Source organism: Gracilinanus agilis, chromosome 5, assembly GCF_016433145.1.
Source record: "Gracilinanus agilis isolate LMUSP501 chromosome 5, AgileGrace, whole genome shotgun sequence".
NCBI classification, from domain to species: Eukaryota; Metazoa; Chordata; class Mammalia; order Didelphimorphia; family Didelphidae; genus Gracilinanus; species Gracilinanus agilis.
This window is the reverse complement of record NC_058134.1, coordinates 256,082,523-256,102,483: the sequence shown is the minus strand read 5'-3', so window position 1 is coordinate 256,102,483 and position 19,961 is coordinate 256,082,523.

Sequence of the window (19,961 nt, the reverse complement as noted above, 5' to 3'; positions counted from 1 at the left end):
AGACTATAAGGAGTTAAGAAGAGAATGAGAAAAAATATAGTGAAGGCATCTATTGTTGAGTTGTCATAAAAAAAAAGATGAGATAGGGGACAATATTTAATAGAGACAGAAGAATGAAATGAGAGTTTTTGAGAGTAGGAAAGAAGTGGGCATATTTCTAGGCAGTAGGAAAGTAGCAAATAAACAAAGAGAGACTGAAATTTAGTATGTAAGAATGGTAGAATAGGGAATATCTTGGAGGAGATGGAGTGGAATGGGATCCATTTTGCATATAGAGGTCTTGTCAAAGAAAAGGGCCACTTTCTCATGTGAGCAAGAAGTGAAATGGTGCCAGAAGGCTTATGGGTAATGTAAGATAAGAAGGGGAGAAGAAGGAGTATGTGGTAAATTACCTCTTTTTTTTCAATAAAATACAAGGAAAAGTGGTGAATAGGAGCTTTGAGGAGCAATGAAAAGGTTTGGAAAAGCCACTTTGTTGATTGAGACCATGAATCATTTAAGGAGCTATATTTCCAACTTATTGGGCACCTCATGCAAAGGCATTAATTTATGAGGTAGAATGCTATGTGTGAAGGATGTTAAAGGACAGTTTGGCTGGACAATAGAGTAGGAGTAATGAATATAAAATCTAAAAAGGAAGAGTAGGAGCAGACTGTGAAGAGTTTTAAATGCCAGGCAGAAGAGTTTAACTTTGATTTTAGAAGTAATAATGAGTGATTGGAATTTGTGAATAAAACAAAGCAATCTGGTGATTTGTGATCATAAGTAGTGTAAGAATAAAATCAGTAATAACCAAGGCAGAAGAGTGCTGCAAAATTGTATTCTGATAGTGGAAGTTCTGAGATCAAAATCTTAGAACAGAGTTAAATGATAATGTGAACAAAACTGACATTGCCAAATGGATTGTAGCTAAAATGAACTGGGAGTAGATGCCACTCTAGCCTAGATCCCTTGATTAAAATACTTTATGAGTTCCTCCCTAGAAATTTTACATTTGTTAGTTCCTTGACCTTCCAACAAGGCCTATTAGGTGAATTCTCAACCATTTGTCATCTCTACTATCTTCAAACATCTGAGAGTATCTAGAGAAATTACCAAAACCATTCTGAATTGTTTTACTACAAAAGCATCAATACTATGTTTTTAATTAATGCTATTTTTAATTTAATTTAATCTTTTAATTGATGTTATCTAAGCCCAATGATATTCTTATTATTTGTTTTAGAGGAGGCTAGTATCTAAAAAGCAATATTAAATTCTATTTTGCCACAGGGCTTATAAGAATCAATTGTTAAAATGCATTTTATATCTCTCCTACTATAAGCAGTTAATTTGAAAACCTACAAAAACATTCTCTCCCCCACATGCCTTATGGATAGCTAGGTGATTACTCAAAAGAACAATGTTATTTGCAATTAATGAAGTAAGCATATATCATTGGACTTTTCTGGAAACATTAACAGCTAACTTGGAGCTATGGTAATCTATCTTATATATGGGCATGTAACATTTAAACCACAGGTTTATGAATCAACATAATACAACTAGAATAGTTCAATAAATTTCAAGTTTGTTGTGTGTTTTGCCCCCATGGGAATTTTTTAATGTATATAGGACATGTAATAAATATAGTCAACATAATTAGTCCTATTCATAGTCCCATATGCTTAAAAAAGTGGCCAGAATCTCTGTATAAATATACTCGATATGAGGAGGAAGCTGGGTAGCTCAGTGGATTGAGAGTCAGGCCTAGAGATGGGAGGTCCTAGGTTCAAATATGGCTTCAGACACTTCCTAGCTGTGTGACCCTGGGCAAGTCACTTGACCCCCATTGCCCACCCTTACCATTCTACCACTAAGGAGCCAATACACAGAAGTTAAGGGCTCAAAAATAAATAAAACAAACAAACAAATAAATAAATGAATGAATGAATGAATAAACAAATAAATAAATAGATATGAATTGTGCAGTAAATCTTCTTTTTAAAAGAAAAATAAAAATATATATATTTCAATTCTGTTCAATAAAACCCTTATCTTTTTTAAGATCACCCTAATTTTCCAGTGTATTTCCTCTCACAGTGCCTTTTCTTATAAAAATAATAGCAAAAAAGGGAATTCGGCAAACCTAATCATCACATCAAACACGTCTCAGTATAATTAATATTCCATAACACTAATTCTCTCTTCCAAAAAAGAGAGATAGTACAGTGAAACAGCCATATTTGATCATTATAATTTAAGAGCTTGGAATCAACTACTTTGTTTCTGTCATCTCTTCTATTTTCATTAATATAATTAGTGAGTATATTGTTTTCTTGATTCAGTCCACTGAACTTTAAATCAGTTCATATGATTCTTTTCATCAACCAATCTTTGGGCTGCCTGCTACATACATATATTTAGAGCAAATATACCAGATAATTTCAAGGCAAAAATTTTGGAGAGTGGGATCTAGTAGGTAGAAGAATAGGAAGGGTTTCATGCAGAACATTACATGAGAACAAAATCCTGAAACAAAGTTTTCAAAGAGGAGAGTTGAAGAAGGAATTAGTTACTAACAGAGAAAATAATTTACTAACTCACTTTCCAAGGTGATTAGACTGATTTATAGCTCTGTTGCTGGGGTATTCACATATATGTACATGTTTTTACTAGTCCCTTCAAAGTAAAGCATTACCACGCTTTGTCATATTTCCCAAATTGCTAAAAAGTGACTTGATTTTCATTTTTCTTATTATTAGTAATTTGGAGTAATCTTCAATGTTAAAAGTTTAAAATTTTTTAAGGACTTGTTCAGATTATTTGAGAAGTAATCTATTGTGAGTTGTGCTTTTGTACAGTGAATTTTTGTTTCTCTTCTTCTCCCCGCTGTCTCTTTCTTTGCTTTTCTCTATTTCTGTTTTCTTGTCTCTCTGCATTATCCTTGATTCACTCACACCCCATATAACCAATCAACTGCCAAATCTTTTCTTTACTAGCCCAATGTCTCTTACATCCAAACTTATTTCTACTTATGCAGTTACTGTCATCGTTGAGGTCCTAATAGCCTCTAAGCTGGTGAAGTTATGATGTGATCCAGCCATTCTGGAAGGCAAGCCCAAATGGCTTTAAATGACCAACTGCCCTCTGATCCAGTCATACCACTGCTGGGTTCCCCAAAGAGATATTAGGGAAAAATAAGTGTACAATCCAGAGGAACTTATGAGAAAAAACACTATCCATATCCAGAGAAAGAACCATGGGAGTAGAAAAAAAGAAGAAAAACACTTGCTTGATCACATGGCTTGATAGGGATATGATTGAGAATGTTGACTTTAAATAATCACTCTATTGCAAATATTAATAATATGGAAATAGGTTTTGATCAATGATACATTCAAAACCCAGTGGAATTGCTCATTGGCTACAGGATGGGGTGGAGGAAAAGAGCATGAATCATGTAACCATGGGAAAGTATTCTAAATTAATTGATCAATAAAGAAATTAAAAATTAAAAAAATAAATTTCTCTCTCCACTTTCTAGTACCAGGAGTAGGTACTGAAACTACATTTATCTCATTGTAGAGGTCTTAGTTTCACCAGCAGAGGTATTAATAATTCTTTAAGTGGTTGGTAAAATATTCCTAAAATTACCTCTGAACTATTTTTCCTCTTTTGTTATGATTCTCTATATTTTATTTCTTTTCAATATAATCATATTATCTAATGGTTGAATGAAATATTTCATCCTTTCAGAGAAAAAGCTTTTCATTTCATTTTCACTTCTGTAGACTTTTTGTCTTCTAATTTGTCACTTTCTCTAATATATACTTTTTTGTTTTTTCTTTATTTTGGTTATTTTAAAATCATTTACATTGCATATTTAGTTCACTAATCTGTTTTAGTTTATTAATGTATATTCTGAAGGATATATTTTTCTTCCCATCACTGCTGTAGATGCAATATAGAACTGTCTCATCAATGTCATTTCTTTTTTTACAATTATTATTTTCATGATTCATTCTTTGATGCACCTTTTATTTAGCCTTTTATTATAAAGTCTTCATTTAAGTCTATGTCTTTTGCTTATGCTCTCTATTAATTTCTATTTTTATTTGCTATGCTCTGGAAAGAATATATTTTAGAATCATTTTTTCTTATTAGTAAATTGCCTGTGTGTTCGCATATTGTATATTTTTTAAAAGATATAATATGGTGCCACGATATAAGTATATTTTCTAATGATCCCTCAGATGATGACATGACATGTTTTCTTTCTCTTGATTCTTTTCTTTTATGCTAGCTCTTTAAATAAATTGATTCAAAGAGGTGTGTGTGTGTGTGTGTGTGTAATTGGAAATAGAAATTCATCCTACCTAATGGAATAGCAGGAGAGGAAGGGGATAAGTGAAAGAGAAGGGTAAGAAAAAAAGAAAGCATCAACAAGCATCATCTGCAATGGGGATAAATTACAAGACTTCTCAATAAGATCAGGTATGAAACAAGGATGCCCATTATCATGTCTATAATTTAACACTGTACTAGAAACACTAGCAGTAGCACTTAGAGAAGAAAAAGAAATTGAAGGTATTAAACAGGCAATGAGGAGACTAAGCTATCACTCTTTGCAAATGATATGATGGTCTACTTAAAAAATCCTAGAAAATCAACTAAAAAGTTAGCGGAAATAATCAACAACTTTAGCAAAGCTACAGGATACAAAATAAATGCCCATAACTTTAGCAAAGCTACAGGATACAAAATAAATGCCCATAAATCATCAGGATTTCTATATATTTCCACCACATCTCAGCAGCAAGAGTTAGAAAGAGAAATACCAATTAAAATCATCCTAGACAATATAAAATACTTAGGAATCTATCTACCAAAACAAACACAGGAATGATATGAACACAACTACAAAAAACTTTCCAAACAATTAAAACTAAATCTAAACAACTGGAAAAAAATTGATTGCTCATGGGAAGGATGAGCTAACATAATAAAAATGACCATTCTCCCCAAATTAATTTACTTATTTAGTGCCATACCTATCAAAGTACCAAAACCCTTTTTTACTCAATTATGGAAAAAAAACTGTAACAAAGTTCATTTGCAATAACAAAAGATCAAGAATATCAAGGGAAATAATGAAAAAAAAATGTGAAAAAAGGTAGCCTACCAGTACCAGATCTTAAACTGTACTATAAAGCAGCAGTCATCAAAACAATATGGGTCCCGACTAAGAGACAGAAGGGAGGATCAGTGAAATAGAATTGGGGTAAGTGATGTCAGCAAGACAGTTTATGATAAACCAAAAGAGCCCAGCTTTTGGAACAAAAATCCACTATTTGACAAAAACGGTTGGGAAAATTTGAAAACAATATGAGAGGGATTAGGTTTAGATCAACATCTCACGTACAAAACCAATGCAACCAAAATTGGAAGGGAATCAACAAATTGGGAAAATTCTTTATAATAAAAAACTCTGACAAAGGTCTAATTACTCAAATATATAAGAAGCTAAGTCAATTGTACAAAAAAGCAAGCCATTCCCCAAGCGATAAATGGTCAAAGGACATGAATAGGCAATTTTCAAATAAAGAAAGCAAAAGTATCAATAAGCACATGAGAAAGTGTTCTAAATCTCTTATAATTAGAGAAATGCAAATCAAAACAACCCTGAGGTACCACCTCACACCTAGCAGATTGACTAACATGACAACAAAGGAAAACGGTGAATGTTGGAGGGGCTGTGGCAAAATTGGGACATTAATGCATTACTGGTGGAGCTGTGAAATGATCCAACCATTCTGGATGGCACTTTGGAACAATGTTCAAAGGGCTATAAAAGAATGCCTGCCCTTTGATCCAGCCATACCATTGTTGGGTTTGTACCCCAAAGAGATCATACATAAACAGAATTGTACAAAAATATTTATAGCCGTGCTTTTTGTGATGGCAAAAAACTGGAAAATGAGGGTATGCCCTTCAATTGGGTGCGAACTGGAATGACCTCCGGGAACTGATGCAGAGTGAAATGAAAAGAACCAGGAGAAAATTGTACACAGAAACGGATACACTGTGATAAAATTTAATGTAATGGACTCTTGTACTAGCAGGCATGTAATGACCCAGGACAATTCTGAGGGACTTATGGGAAAGAATGCTAGCCACATTCAGAGGAAGAACTATGGCAGCAGAAACACAGAAGTGCATGTAGACTCTAAACAACCATCCCATACAATTATCAATAATATGGAAATAGGTCTTGATCCAGGAGACATGTAAAAACCAGTGGAAATGCACACTGGCTGTGGGGATGGGGGATGGGGAGGATGAGAGAGTAAGAACATGAATCATGTAACCATGGAAAAATTTTTCAAAAAATAAAAATAAAAAAGATAACATCAGCCTCAAAAAAAATGGAGAGTGAATGTGTCAACAATAAAGGAAAAATTAAAGCCATTATTTGGAGTTATGTTGTAGCAAAAATGACAATCTTATGAAATGGATGAATATACATATAAATTATGCATATTAAAAGGAGAAAGAATAGAATACTTTTAAAAACCCTATATTATAAAAAGAAAACATATAAGCCATCAATAAGCTAGCTAAGAAAACATTTCCAGGACTAAATTGATTTACAAATTATTTCTATGAAACATTTAAGGAACAATCAATCCCAGTACTCTATAACCTAATGGAAAAAAACAGGAAAAAAGAAATTTTACCAAATTATTGTTTAACACAAATATGGATTTATACCTAAAGAAAACAAAAACAGAAAAAGGAAAATAATAGAACAATTTCCTCAATGGTTATGTATGTAAAAATTTAAAAAAAAATACTAGCAATGATATATTACAGCAATGTGATCACAAATAAAACACACTACTACCAAATAACGTATATACCAGGAGTACTATTCTAGTTGAATCTTGGGGAAATGATAAGTATTATGGATCACATCAACAGCAAAAACAATGAAAATCATACTATTTTTCAATAGATAAAATTAAAAAAGTGGAAAACTTATAACACACAGGACTAAGTGTAACCTTCCTTAAAATGATGAGAAGTATGTATCTAAAACCAAGAACAAGCATTACTTTTTAATAGGAGTAAATTTGAAGACTTCCTGATAATATCAGAATTGAATGAAGAATGTCAGTATTATCCAAGAAATGTGAGCTATAGCAATAAAACAAGAAAAAGAAATTTAAAGAGCAGAAGTAGGTAATGAGAAAAATGATAACTATTTGCTGATCAGATGATGATACACTTAGAGGATGCTAGAGAATCAATGGAAAAAACAAATTGAAAAAAATGAACAAATTTATCAAAGTTTCATGATATAAAACACTCATAAATCATCAGTATTTCTATAAAATGCCATCAAAACTCAACAACAAGAGATAGGATGATTCCATTTATAATAAATGCAGGCAATATGAAACTGTTGGGAGTCTTCCTACCAAGACATTTACACAGTATTAAATGACTGTGGTAATCTAATGTTTGATAAATTTAAAAATCCAAGATTTGGAGGTAAAAACTCAACCTTTGACAAAAATTCCTAGGGAAACTGGAAAGCAGTTTAGAGAAAGTAGGGATAATTCAACATCTCACACTATATAACATGGTAAAAGAGTTCTTTAGGTTTAAAGAATAATATAAATAAATTGAGGAAGTCTGGAAAAAGGTTACCTGTCAGATGTATGGATAATGGAAGAGTTTATGACCAAACAAATGAAGAGGGGATCATGGGAAGTAAAATATATTGTTTTTATCAAAATGAAATTAAAAAGCTTTTACACAAACAAAATTAGTTCAGCCAAAATTAGAAGGCTAGCAGGAAACTGGAGTAAAAGGGTGGGGATTTACAGCAAATTTATCTGATAAAAGCCTCATTTCTCAAATTGATAGGAAACTAAAGCATTTTGTTTAAATTGAACCATTTCTCAATTAACAAATGGTCAAATAATATGAATCAGCAGTTTTCAGAAGAATAAATTAAAATTATCAATAGTCTCATGAGAAAAAAACACAACTCTAAATCACTGATTAGAAAAGCATAAAAACAATTCTGAGATATCACCTCATAACTATCATATTGGCTAAAATGACAGGAAAGGAAAATCATGGACACTAGAGGGAATGTGAAAAAAGTTGAGGTATAAATTGGCAGAGTTATGAACTGGTCCAATCATTCTGGAGAAAAACATGGAACTATACCCAAAGAAATATAAAACTGTGTATATCTTTTTGATGAAGCAATTATGGCTAGGTCTATATCCCCAAGACATCAAAGAAAAGGGAAAAGGACCTATTTGTATAAAAATATTTATAGAAATCTCATTTCAGGGTGATAAAGAAAACATGCAACAATGAAAATAAAGATATCTTGAAAGAATTTGCTGGTTGAACCAAGACAAAGAGTGAAGACAATTCTAAAGGATACATGTTTAAAAAATGCTATTCACTACCAGAAAGAGAACTCTGATAGCAGAATGCAATATTCTTTTTGTTCACTTTCTTTATTTTCAGTGTTGTGTGTTTTTTTTCCAATATGGTTAATATGACTTCACATGTATAATTTATATTATATTGTTTGCCTTCTCAAGTATTTGGGACTTACAGGTTAAGATGGCCCCAGAGTAGAAGCAAGGCTTCTCTTCTCCACCAACCTATATAAAGTGCCTCAAAAGGACAAAACCAAAATCAGATGAGTGAAGGGGCTCCAAAGTAGGGCACAGCATTGAAGGTAAGCAGAGTTTGGTAATTTCCGCACTAAAAGGGGGCAAAATTACTCCCAACAAAGTGCGAGCTCATCTCCCCTCTCCAACTCCATCAATAGCACCAGAGTCAGAGTGAGGAGCAACCTCTAGGTTCTCGGGTGGCTGGCTGAGGACACCACAGACTTACCCCCAGAGAGCAGCAAGACCTGGGACCCCAGGAGACTGAGGAGCTTGGAGCTGGGATACAGAGACAGGGCAGGGCTGTATATAGCAGACATAGCCCCAGAGACTGAAAAAATAGCCTGAGAGCAAAAATCTCCCTGGAGCTCAATACAAAGGTTTGCCTACTCTCCACACTCAGACTTCTGATGGGCAATCTCTAGGTTCTCAGGGGCTGGCTGAGGACACCACAGACTTACCCCTGAGAGCAGCAAGACATCAGACCCCAGGAGGCTGAGGAACATGGAGCTTGGGCACAGAGACAGGGCAGGGCTTCACACAACAGATGCTGCCTCAGAGACTCAAAAAATAACCTCATGGCAAAAACCTCTCTAGAGCTAAATACAAAATTCACCCACCTTCTTGACTCAGACTTCTGACCTGAAAGGAACAAAGCAATGGCCACCAGCACCCAAGAACTACAATACACAGCTACCAAAAAAGAAGGAAAAAACCTTGACCCTAGATAATTTTTATGCAGAAAAACTCCAGACTAAAGAGGAGAGAGCAGAAGATGACAAATAAGTAAACACATGCAAATCTTCCCCCAAAAAATGGAAATTGGTCACAAGCTCTTGAGGAACTCAGATTTGAGATTATGAACTAAATGAAAAAGATAGAAGAAACTTGGCAAGAAAAATGGGAAATAGTTAAAAAGAAAACAACAGTTTAAAAGACAGAAACTCCTACTTGGAAAAAGAAGCTCAGAAATCTAATGAAATAATAAGCAAATTAGAAACCAGAATTGAACAGCTGGAAGCCATGACAAGCAGGATAGACCAAACCAAAAAGGAAAATCAAAAGATCATAGCTGAAAGTCAATCTTTAAAGACCAGAATTGGGCAAGTAGAAGCTAATGATATCACAAGACAGTAAGAATTAGTGAAGTAATAAACTGGAGGAATTCCATGTGAACTGGAAAGACCTCCAGAAATTGAGGCAGAGTGAAAGGAGCAGAGCCAAAAGAACATTGTACACAGAGACCAATACACTGTGGTAAAATAGAATGTAATGGACTTCTGCACTAGCAGCAATGCAATGATCTATAACAATTCTGAGGAACTTATAGAAAAGAACCCTACTCACATTCAGAGGAAGAACTACAGGAGAGGAAACACAGAAGAAAAGCAACTGCTTTAACACATGGGTTGAGGAGGACATGATTGGGGATGTAGACCCGAAACTACCACACCAATGAACTATTAACAATTTGGAAATAAGTCTTGATCGATGACACATGTTAAAACTATGGGCGGGGGGGGGGTGGAGGGGGAGGGGGTGAAGGGGAAAGTAAGAACATGATTCATGTAACCATGATAACTTTTCTAAGAAATAAAAATTATTAAAAATTATTAAATATTTGATTGAATTTACATAAAAAAAAGAATTAATGAAGCAAAGTCAAATGAATGACGAAATAGAAGGAAACATCTAATATCTCACTGAGAAGATGACTGACCTGGAAAACCAGTCTAGAAGAGACAACTTGAGAATCATAGGTATACCTGAAAATCTAAGAACAAACAGAAATCTTTACATCATTCTGTTGTTCTTCAACAAGAGGGCAAAATATACATTAAAAGAATCCATAGATCACCGTCTACATTAAACCCTTAAAAGACAGTGCCAAGGAATGTAATTGCCAAATTCAAGAGCTTCAAAGCTAAGGAAAAAATATTATAAGAAGACAGAAAGAGTCATTTCAGATATCAAGGAGTTCCAATCAGGATTACACAGAACCTGGCAGCCTCCATGCTAAAGAACCACAAGCCTTGGAATATGATATTCAGAAAGGCAAGAGTATTGGCTCTACAAAGAAGGATCAACCCATCAAAATTGAATATATACTTCCAGAGGAAAGTGTGGGCATTTAACAAAATAAAAGATTTCCAAGTATTTGTGAAGAAAAGACCAGAACTAAATGGAAAATTTTATGTCTAAACATACAAATCAAGAGAAACATGAAAAAGTAAATAAGAGAGGGGGAAATTTTTTCTTTTTTTAAGGGCTCCAATAAGATCAAATTGTTATATTCCTATATGGAAAAATGTTATTTGTAACTGTTAAAAATTGTATTCACTATTATAGTACTTAGAAGAATTATTCACAGGTAGAGGCTGGGTTACTAAGTCGTTTAAGATGATATGCAAAAGGGGGGGGGATAGAAGATAACACCAAGAGAAACTTGAAGGAATAAGAAAAATAGGATAATCTATACCACACAAAGAGGCACATGGGAGGGGAAGGGGAAGGGAAGAATTCTATTTTAAGCAGGAGAGGAAGAGTGATAATGGGTAAACCTTACTCTAAATCAGTGAAATCAATTTTGAGAGGGAAGAGCATCTAAATCCAGTGAGGTATCAAAATCTATCTTACTCTACAGGAAGAGAGTGGGGCAGGGAGTACAAAAAGGAAGGGAAAGAGAGGGAGGGGATAGAATTTAATAGACCCTAAAGAAAAATAAGAGGGGAATAAGAAGGGAGGATGTGGAAATGGAAGTAAAATAAGGTTGGGGATTAGGGAGACTGATTAAAAGCAGAAAGGAAATACTGAAAGAAGAAGGGGCAGGACTAGGAAAGGAAATCAAATAGTTGGGAGAGGCAAAAAGGAGGTAGAAAATTTGGAACCTAAAAATATTTTAAATAAGTGTTTAGAAAAAGTTTAACTATAATTGAGACATATATATGACCTCTCATTTCTGATCTATATTCATTTGTAATTTCTCATTTTGGATCATATTTTTAATGTGAATCATGCTAATTTATTGAATTCTTTGAGGCACTTTGGAGGAATCCAGAAGATTATCATTATTTAAGCAATCTTTATTGACTTTCCTTTTAAATGTAATATTTGTTAAGATATTACTGGATTCTCTTTGGAGATTTATTCATTATTTTTTCTATTTGCATCAGAACAAAGAATATGACTATTTGTAGAAATCCAGAAATGGACTAATGTATATTTTTTAAAGATTGAAAGAACTTTGGCTGTGAAGACTTTTAAATTCAAAAGGAATTGTTTATATTTGAAATTGGATCCAATAGGGACATACTAGAATTGACAGAGTAAAGGGGTAAGGTGACATTGTCACACTCACTTTTTTAAAAAAAATTATTTGGCAGCTAAGTGGAGGATGGATTGCTCTGGGGAAATGCAAGGCAATAAGGCAAATAAGAAGGATATTGTAATAATCCAAATAACATGGAATAAAGACAGCCTATTTTACTTGCTGTATGGATGGAGTAAAGGGGGTTTATATGAACAATATGTAGCAAACTTTGGGGTATAAAAGAATAATGAAAGTGAAAATTTGAGGAGAGTAACAAAGTTTTGAGCCTCATGAACCAGAAAATTTATTCCCTAAAGAGTAAGAAAAAAGCTTTGAAGGATGGTTGTTTCTTAGAAGAAAGAAAATGAGTGTTGTTTTCAACATCAGATGCCTTTGATACATCTATTTGTGAATGTACAATTATATATTGCAAATGTACAATGTATATTGTGAATGTAGTTGCGGTATAGGACCAGAAGTCAGAAAAAGAGATTAGAGCTCAATAAATGGATCTGGGAATCATTTACATAAAAATAATCATTGAACACATGGTGGTTAGTTAGAATACAAAGTGAGAGATTATAGATAGTATAAAGAAGCAAAACCAAGATAGTTCCTTAAGGTCAACAACAATTGACAGATAAAAATTGGATGAAGTTTTAGAAAAGGGTGAGGTCCCAATCATGAGGGAGGAGAGGAAAAAGAATCATAATTATTTTACAACGCTTTGATGGAATAACGATGTACACCCCCACACAAACACAACTAATGCATGTACACTAACTTGAGAACATTTCCTATCTTTATTCAAAGACATGCTGACGCGTATGATCTTGTTCATGGTCCTTGGATGTCTGCTGACCTTGGATAAGAGATGCTCCAGTTTCGTCTAAAAGAATTGTTTTCACCATTGTAAATATACTTATTCTATTCCTGTTGTCATCAACCCATATGCAGAGAATGATTTTGTACTCTGATAATAAAGCCTTCCATGTACATTCCAAATATTCACTTTTTCTCCCTTGGCTAATCATCTTCTTTCTTTACCCCTCCCTTTCCTGTGAAATGATTTACTTTTTTCCTATACTATATTGCCAGAGAATGCTGCTTTTTGGCCTTATGTTCTATGATTCAGGAAGCTCAAGAAGGATAAGGATTGAGAAAAGCCATCAGATATGAGTATTAAAAATTATTAACTTTTGAAAAAGCAATTTCAATGGAGTGGGATGAGGTTGGGAACTAGATTAGAGAAGGATGGAAGAAAGAATAGAAAGGAAATGAGGCACATCTAGAACATAGATAGATTTTTTTCTCAAGGAGTTTAGCAGATAACAGGAAGAGGGATATAATACAAGAGCTAAAGAGATGTTACAATTTAGTCAGTTTTTTTACATATGGAAAATATTTATGAAAGTTCACAGACAACAGGAAAAGAATGAGTGGGTATGGAGAGATGGAAGTTCAGAAAAAGAATTGAGGGACAATAGGGGAAATACACTGGAAAAGTCAGGAAAATATAGAATCTAAGGTACAGGAACTGAAGTTGGTCTTAATAAAGAGAAGAAGGCCAACCTCTTCATCAGACTATTGCAAAGGAGGTATAAAGAATATTATCAAGGAGTTATAAAATGAAAAGGGGATAAAAAGTAAAAATTATTTGAAAAGCTTTACATTTATGATAGCTTTGCAGTCTCCCTGAGACTGACAAGAAGAAAAGCTGGTACAAACATACCCCTGAAACCTTTTTTTTTTCTCCATTTTTGAAGAGATACATGTTAAAATGTCTTTGAAAAGCTTTCAAGTTGTTTTTTTTCAGTTAGAGATCGGATCCAAGAGAAATAGCACTATTCAAGACTAACAACTGCTACCAAAAGAAACCATATGATTATTTCAGTAGATGCATAAAAAACTTTTGACAAAATACAACACCCCTCCTATCTTAAAAACCTTAGATAATATTGGAATAAATGGAACATTCTTCAAAATGATAAATAGAATATATCTAAAACCATAAGCAAACATTAAATATAATGCGGATGAACTAGAAGCCTTCTCAACAAGATAAGGAGTGAAAAATGGATGCTCAATATCAACAGTATTATTCAATATTGTGCTAGATATAGCTAAAGCAATACTAGAAGAATAAATTCAAGAAATTCAAACAGGCAATGAGAAAATAAAGCTATCACTCTTTGCAAAAGATATCATGATATGTCTAGAAAATTTCAGAATATCAACCAAAAAACTTAAAACAATTACCAACTTTAGCAAAGTTGAAGGATATAAAATAAACAAAAACCCTATAATTTTGCTCTAAACTACCTATAAAGACAAAAATCAAGAGATAGAAAATGAAATTCCATGAGAAATAACTATAGACAATATAAAATACCTGGATCTACTTTCTTAACAAATGATCACTAAAAACATGTATAAATACAAATAAGATCAGATCTAAAAAAATTGGAAAACACTCATTGCTCATGGGAAGGCTGAGCCAATATGATAAAAATGCAATTCTTTCTAAATTAATTTACTGATTCAGTACCATGCTGATAAACTACCTCAAACTTATAGAGCTAAAAAAATAATAACAAAATTCATCTAGAATAACAAAAGACTTAGAACATTAAGGGAATTAATGAAAGAAATGTAAAGAACGTGGTTTAACAATACCAGCTCTCAAACTATATAATAAAGTGGAAACCATCAAAAAAGTTCGGTGCTGGCTAAGAAATAGAGGAATAGATTAGGCTCTCAACACACAATAGTAAATGACCATTGTAGTCTAATATTTGACAAAAAAAAGATTCAAGTTTCTGTAAGAACTTAAGTTTTGACAAAAACAATTGGGATAATTGGAAGTGTATAACAGAAAATAGATATAGACAAACATATCATAACCTATACCAAGGTAAAGTCAAAATAGATATATGATTTAGAAATAATGGGTGATTCATTAACAAATTAGGATAGCACGAAATAGTTTACCCTTCAGATATATGGATAAAGGAAAATTTTAATTCAAAACAAGACAGAGAACATTATGTGATATAAAATAGATAACTTTGACTACATTAAATTTAAAAATTTCTGTGCAAACAAAAGCAATGCAACCAAGATAAAAACAAACTGGGAAAAAACTTTTTGGCAAGTCTCTCTGACAAAGACTTTATTTTTCTAACATATAGAAAAATGAGTCAAATGTATAAAGAATACAAATCATTTCTGAACTGATTAATGGTCAAGGACATGAACAGAAAATTATCCAAATCAGATATACAAAACTGGCTAACATGACATAAAAGGAAAAAGATAAATGTTAGAAGGGCTGTAGGAAATTTGGGCTACTAATACAATGCTTGAGGAGCTGTGAAGTTATATAACCATTCTGGAGAGTGATCTGGAGTCATGCCCAAAGATCCTTCATGCTGTGCATATCCTTTGACCTAGCAACACCACTACCAATTCTGTAACCCAAAGAGATTAAAGAGAAGATAAAAAAAAACCTACTATACAAAAATATTCATGGCAGTTCTTTTTGTGGTTACAAAGGACTGGAAATCCAGAAGATGCCTTCAAATTGGGAATGGCTGAATGAGTTATGATATATGAAATAGAATAATATTATGCTGTGTATTATCACAAAAAACTCAAAAGACATATAAAGTGATGCAAAGTGAAGTGAACAAAACTAGAAAAACATTGTACACATTAAAAACAATAATGTATAATGATCAACTGTGAATCACAACCAGTTTCAGCCAAGCCAAGGATCCAGGGCAACTCCAAAAGATTCAGGTTAAAATAGATAGGTATAGATATAGATATCCACTGCCATACAAAGAAACATAACATTCTTTACTTTATTTGCTCCATGAATTTTTACCTAGTGAAAGCAATATGTGACAAAATGACAGACATGGAATATGTATGATATGATAACATATATACAACATATATCATGTTACCAGTCTTCATGGGAAAGGAGGGCAATGAGAGATAGAGAGAGAACATGGATTGAAAAGTACCTGAAAACAAATCGTTTAACATTTGTATTGACAAGTAATCTTTTTTTTTTTTTTACATTTCTTTAAACCCTTAACTTCTCTGTATTGGATCCTAGGTAGAAGAGTGGTAAGGGTGGGCAATGGGGGTTAAGTGACTTGCCCAGGGTCACACAGCTGGGAAGTGTCTGAGGCTGGATTTGAACCTAGGACCTCCCGCCTCTAGGCCTCTCAATCCATGGAGCAACCGTGCTGCCCCTTGACAAGTAATCTTGAAAAAAAAATCAGCATAAAGAAAGATTAACCACTCATAAGTTTAAATTTTTGAGAATCATCAGGAAAATTCACAACTAGGGCTTAAGTTAGCATTCATTATTTGTATTTTTTATCATTTTCATAACTCGTTCAGTAAAACTAATTGCTTTGTAATTTTCTGCATTTTGATTTTACATATCCAAACATTATTTTTAGTAGAGTCCCATAAAGTTGAAACAAACTGCCAGAAATGCACATGTCATCAAAAAAGGTAATGAACTTTTTTCTTATATTAAAGTTTTACCCAATGCTTGTTGTAGTGAAATAGAACCTTCTAGCACATTCTACCAACCTGAAAAGACCATTTTGTGTACAGGTTTATATGTTGGTCATCTAAGAAGTAGGCTAGCTAAGCCTGGGGAGTCTTATCAGCCAGGTGGCAACAGGATGATAATTTTTTGAATCCAATAACTGAAATAATTTAATAACGGTCTACTCTCTAGTAACTGCATCAGTGGAGCAAGGACTTGCATGGATGAAATGACAGAAACTTGAAGTGCTGGAGTATTGAATCATGGAGATACATTTATTTTCTGCATACATCAAGTTAGACTTTGAGTCTTGGCTAGGAGCCTAGAAGTCTGTTCTTTGTCCCTTTTATTGTATTTACTATTGTCTTTCCTAACAACTAAATGTTAATTTTAATTATTTTATTAATTCAGAATTACTTGAGCAAATTGGAAACTCATCAATGTTTTTTAAAAAAACACTAAAATTTTTTAATAGCAGAAACTCATTTTCTCACTCTCCTGCCACCATCCCATTGATAACAAATTCCTTTTAACAAATATTCAGTCAAGCAAAACAAATTCCCACATAGGCTATGTCATATACCTCATTTTGCATTCTGTGTTCATCACTTCTAAAATAAACTGATGAATAATGAAATGAGCAAAATAGGATATTAAACAATATCATAACAACAATGCCTAAAAATTAAACAATTTTGAAAGTTGTGTGAACTTTAATCAAAACAATGACCACCTCCAATTGGAGAAGACTGTCATTAAAGTCATCTAAATATATGTTTTCTGAGGATAAAAGTGTCTTCTTTCTGGAAGAAGTCAATAAAGATTGACAGCTTCTGGTTACACAAATTCTGCACACTACTTGAAATGCATAGAATTTCTAACCTCAACCCTACTTAATTGGCTTAATCATATGGCCCAAGAGTCGTCAGTAAAGCAATTTTTTTTAAAGAATCAACATTAAGCATGAATGGGAATAAATAGAAAATCTCGTTAACAAAGGTAAGAGCATAGATCCATTTATAAATTTACTTTTTTAAGGTTTTTTTTTAATTTCTAGATTATATTAGTACAATTTTCAATTATTTTCTGACATTTTTCAATCCATGTTCTCTTCTTCCCTCCCTCCCACACTTCCTCCTTCCACAATATGGCAGGTAATATGATATAGATTATACATGTGTTATTATACAATGTATATTTCCATGTTCATCATGTTGTAAAAAAAGTGCATCGCATGCTAGAGAAAAATTTATGGAAGAAATAAAGGGAAAATGACAAGCTTCTGGTGATATTTCTTTGTGAAGGTTCAGACATTTTCATGTTGGCATTGCTGTTCTCTTCTGAGCTTGCATTTTGTTCTTTCCTTTTATTGAAATTACTTTTCAAGATCATATCTTTTCTTCATCTTTTCTTCTTTTTTTTCATAAATTTGCCTATAAGTTGAAGTACAGCTATATTACTGTCCCATTCTCCCTCAGGTGCCAGCTGTAATAGATTTAGCTGGATTTCACTCCTGATACCAGCTCCTCCTGTTGTTGCAAGCACTAGGGTTTTTCTTTCTGATGAGAATTCCCCAGAGTGTATTTGCACCCATCTGATCCTCAACACCTGAGTTTTCACTTGCACCAAACCTGCTGTTGTCTCTACTACTCTCACCTCTTACCCCTGCACTTTCACCAGACTAATTCTTACACTGCTCATAGCACTCTTCTGCTCTTCTCCCACAATGAGATGGGTCCTTCCTGATGTCCCCTCTATTTTCTTTAGCTGAGACCTTTTTCCCTCCATTTTATATTGGTCCTGTCATTCCAAAAATCATTTTGGTGCATTTTTTTCTTCTGGGGTTGTTTGAAGGAGTTTTTGGTGAGCTCAGATCATTCCGTACTCCATTATCTTGGCTACCAGAAGTATACATTTATTTCAAAGATGCAACATCTAATGTCATCTATTCACTATTACCAGTAGAGTATTATATTTCAGTTTGGGGATATTTTCATTTTTCCCATGGACTTTGCACAGAGAAATATGGAACAGATTGTGGAATATAATCCCCAGGGTTTTGAAACAGCTGTGAGTGACTTCTTCCAAAGTGAGCATTGCTATGGAAGTCAAGATATATTTCTGGGATTTCACTGAGGAGATTCAGAATCAAGGATCTTTAATCTAAATATTGAATGTTGGGCTAAAAGGTCTTTCTTCTACCACTTCTGTATACCCCTTTAATGCTTATCATTCAAATCTCTCATGCCTGGTGGAGACAGGAAGAGAATCAAAGAGGCTGTTTCTTAAAGCAATAGATGATGATTGTTTTATGATTGTACACCCCCATTAGTAAATAATTTTCAGCATAAAGCACAAATGTGTATGTGTTTATTTAGTAATTACATGTATCAACTACAGTGATACTAACTCTTAAAATGGCTAAACACGTGCAGGAATTGAAATTATAATGGAATCAGTTCAAGCTGAGATAATATTTGATCTAAAGGCAATGTAGAACTCAAACATAAGTGGCATCATCACACCTGGACTTTGAGGCAAATCTCTTTGCCAATAGAGGATGGAATGTACAGGAGAGAAAGTTGAGGCATAAAGAACAAATAGCAGGCTATTGCAGAAATCCTGATGGGAAATTATGTATATCTTACCTAGGGTGGTTACTGTGAATAAAGAGAAATATATGCCTATCAGGGATGATACAATAGTAACTGATTAGGTATATTTGATGAGGCAAAGTGATGAACTGAAATAAACTCTGAGGCCATGAGAGAATGGGTTGCTGAAGAAATGATGTCCTTGGACAGCAAGATGGAAGTTTGAAAGATGGATTTACAAGGAGAAAAAATATATATCTACAAAGCAGTTCATAATCCTTCCATGCCTCCATATGCCATGTGACTTACTCTATTATATCTGAAATCAAAAGAAGGAAGTTGAGAATCTGTCTTTGTTCACTGCCTACCTGAAGCAAGATATACTTTTAGAGAGATGTCTACTGCAGCCACAAGGCAATCTGAAACAGGACAGAATTTTCCCAATGCCAACTTTTCAACAATTAGCTTAGGTTGTAACTACTAGGTAGAGCCAAAAATCAGGAACAAAAGGCTGAGCTTGTGCATTTGTGTAGCAGCGAGGTGGCAGTGATACAGAGTTGCAGTGGAATTGGGGAATAAAAAATAGATGTGATTGTGTTGTGCAAAATGTCCACATTGGGCTATTGAAGTGAGGGTAGATCACTATCTTCTCACTGACTGGTTGATCATATACTCTTTAGAGTCATCGTACTCCCATATGAAGTAACAGAGTCTCACAGGAACTCACTGACCCCAGTTCAGGGACCATTTATTTAGGGACTCAGTAGTCTCAATTCAAATTCTCAGTCTTCAAAGCCTTT